Consider the following 3,794-nt stretch of genomic DNA (forward strand, 5'->3'; position numbering starts at 1 on the left):
CTGCTCTGCTTCTCGGCGAAGCCCCCGGCTGCCTGCGGCCCCCGCGCTGCAGAGCTGCAGCAGTCCTGCCGCTGCCAGCCTGCGAGCAGGGATTTTGGCATGATAGGCGATGGCTTTCGGATGTAAACAGCCCTGCTCATTTAACCTCCCTTAAAACCTGAGCAAAACAGGGAAAATGCCCGTGCGTGCCAAGCCAGGGAGGACGACCGTGGCCAAGGAAGCGGGGACAAGGAGGTGCGTTTTGCAGCTTCCCGGGAAGGTTTAACCAGCAAAGAGGGAGTCAACAAAATATTAAAAAGCCATAAAGCTAGCTGGAGTGTGTCGCTGAAATCCCTTTTGTCTTATTTAACGATAGCTTCATGAAAAGGAAAGAACAACGGGCGATTTCAGCACAGAGCAGGACTCGGGCGCAGGCGATGGCCGGGCGTCAGGGCAGCCCTCAAACCCAGCAGCATCGCGACGGAGCTGCCCCTGGCCCTGCTCCTCCGTCTTTGCAAAGGCTCGGTGCAGGGACGGATCCTGCTGCACATCGGGAACCAAAGGACCCATCAGCTGCATGAGCTGCACCCCGCTGCTGGCGGGTCGGAGCGGCAGAGCCCTCCGGCAGCCCGGGCTTTGGGACAGCCCGCCCGGCTCCGTCCTTGGCTTTGGGGAAGCAGCGACAGCACGTAGGAGTTAGGAAAAGTGACTCAGAAAATGGGACTCGGCAGAATTTTTCATGGGAATAAAATAAAAACCTTCGCTGCCAAACACGGCTTCTGATCAACCGCAGCGATTTGCAGATTCGGATCAAAGGCTGCAGCCCCTTTTTGGGCCAACGGGTCTGAAGTCCAAAAGGGCTTTTCAAGTCAAGTGAGCGGCTTTGATTCTGCCTTGCTAAACAGCAGTTTGACCAACCAAAACATTGAATTAAATTTAATAATCGTACTATGAACGAGTGACAGCCACCCGACTGAACGGTTTATTCCAGCACAAACCAAATTGGTCCATTTTTTAATGTTCCACAAACAGGAAAAAACCCCATTTTTTCCTTTTCAGGTGACCAGATGCTAATATTACTTTTTTTTTCTCTATTTTTCCAGGCTGTTGATCTCTATCCTTACGGTCCTGATGGGACACAGGACAGAACAGAGAGAGGAGCTTCCCTGGGCTTTGGAGTAAAGATGCTTTCTTCCCCCAAACGAGAGAGCCGGAGTTAGTTCATCTCCGCCTTTGGGAAAGGCTGGTTAAAATGCAAACCCCCTTTTATGCTGACGACAAATTCCTCGCTGATGGAGGCTTTTACATTCAAAGCCAGCGTTATTAAGTCTCGCAGAAGCACAGTGGCCTGTCTTCATGCAAAACAATTTTCTCAGCTTGAACCTGAAAACAGGCTCGACTCAGCTTTGGTCAACAGGAAGGACAAAGCTGGTCGCGCTCTGACCTCCCACGTCAAATTTAATCTTGGAGTGATTTTTTTATGACTGGTTATAAATGCCACAAAATATGGTTTTGTAATAGCGCCTGGGATAGGCTTTTAAAGCCAATGGATAGCTCTGGAGCCTGCGTAGGGTCAGGGGGTATCAGAGCATTTATAAGCTGCTGGAGGGGGAAGCTGGCATTAATTCTGAGAAGAGTTGGTGAATAATTTATCACAAGTAATTTATTGACTAAGTTTGTCTCTTTTCCCTGTCTGGGTGAAAAGCACCCCAGCGCAGAGAGCCAGCACAAGACTTAGGCACCACTTAAGTCCCAATTAAGCCCTTTGTGAATTGTCTGGGAACGGATCCCAATTTTCCCATATTTATTTGTTATTCAGAATTACACACCAAACAGAGCCGACACATAATTCCCGCCCTGCAGCGTGTTTGCAAACAGTTCCCGGGGAGCACCCACTGCGAGGACTCCAGCCATTTCGAGGGGGCATAGGGGCTGCTCAGGTCCCCAGCCCTCCCTGACCAGGGAGGTGCAATTTGTGGGACCCCGTTTCCCACATCAAGGAGCCCCAAGTGCTCACCACTGCCAGGGGATATGGAGAGAGGAAGGCAGGGGGTGCTGGGGCTGCCATCCCCCTGCTCCGAGGTGCCATCGGAGCAATTTTCTCAGCCATTTATTGCCTTCCTAAAACCCACCCATTGGAACAGCCTTTTACAAAACCTGCTATAAATATATTTATCACCAAATACTCTCCGCCACCACCAACCGCTAAACCTGCACATATATTTCACCACCTATGAGCTGGCTGATGTCCTGGAACAGCGTCAGGCATTTCAGCAGCTGCCCTGGTCCAGCACTGGCGGGATGCTGGAAGGGACCCGCGTGGGGACCAGCGCGCAGAAGTCCAGGGTGGCCAGGACATGGGGATGACCTGGGCTCTGCTAGGAGCTCACGACTCAAGAACATCAATAAACAACACCTAAAGTCAAGCCCAAAGTCCCAGCGCAGAGCCTTATCGACAGAGACCATCTCCCTTCTTAAGGAGAAGTTTTAAACTCATCTAATTTTAATGTTTTTCCTGATGTGCTCCCAGCAAGCAGCCGGCAGCGCTCTGCACCAGCTGGAATTCTCCTTCTGGTGGCTTTCCCCGGCCAGGGCTGGGCAGAGCTGCAGCTTTTGGTGCAGAGCACAGGAGAGGGCATTTCCCCCGAGAACAACAATTTCATTTCCAGGAGGAGAACCAAAGCCACGGGTGCCTCCTATGCACGCCGAGCAGGAGAAGAGTGACCGCCAGCGCCGGGGGCCTCGCACCTCTTTGGTGCAGGGCAGCGAGACAGCCCCTTGCTGGGTTTTCTGGCAAAAGGGATGTGGGAGCAAGAAGGGAGGGTGGTGGCAACTTCCTGCATGCGAGGAGGGGATCGCATGGGCTCTGGCCTGAAATTTCTGCTCTTTAGGACATCAGCCATGCACCAGCAGGAACACTATCCCATGGGTAGCTTTTAGGACAGAAGGGAAGAGGAATTAGTGACCAGGGTCTACTTTGAAGGTGATTGAGGAGATGCCTTGTCTGCTGGGGATAAAGAAAGGGAAAGTGCCCTGTGTTCAGACTGCCCTGCATTTGGAGAGATGCTGGTAGGGCAGTGAAGTTCCCAGACTTTCAGGTCCCCACCTGGACCAAGCTCCGGACCTTCCTAGCATCCTCCATCCCTGTCCTAGCCAGGAAATTGAGGAGCGCATCCCTAAACGTCAGTGATCAGCTACAGCGAGGAGCGGGGATGAACCCTCTGCTGCCTTCACCCTCTTCAAAGCAGAAAGAGCCGCATCTGGTTAGAGCAGCCGAAGCTCGGCTCCGCGTTGGGAATGGGAACCTCCATGCACCTCCACTGAAGCACTGAGCACTGGCTGCCCCGGCTCCCCGTGGAGGCAATTATGGAGCTTAATATGCCGTGCCGTGGGGAAAGGGATCTCCTGATGGCCCCACATCCCTAGTGAGGTGGGATGGGTGTGGGTCAGGGTCCTGCCTAACTCATCACCGCCTTCCCCTGCACCATTTGCAGGCTCTGCGATGGGTGTTGGCACAGCTCAGCCCGGCAGCTGATGCCGAGCTCCTTGTTTTACATTGCAGAAGATAAAAAAGGTCCCACCCAAAAGAAGGGGTTTAAAATGGCCGAGGAGCAGAGACTCATCCCCAGATTTGGCCCTCAGCCCCGCTCTGCACAGTCGCTTATGCCAGTGCCAGCTGGGTGCCAGACCAGCCCCCCACTGCCCACAGAGAGGACCCCGTGTGCTGGGGCAGCAGGGCTCAGTGCTGGCTCTGCACTGGGGAAAGGAGAGCCAGGAGCACTGGGCAGAGCCGTGCCCCCGGCAAAGAGGCTGGG

The sequence above is a fragment of the Egretta garzetta genome, unplaced genomic scaffold (genome assembly GCF_000687185.1).
Source record: "Egretta garzetta isolate BGI_Z169 unplaced genomic scaffold, ASM68718v1 scaffold640, whole genome shotgun sequence".
In the NCBI taxonomy this organism is placed as follows: domain Eukaryota; kingdom Metazoa; phylum Chordata; class Aves; order Pelecaniformes; family Ardeidae; genus Egretta; species Egretta garzetta.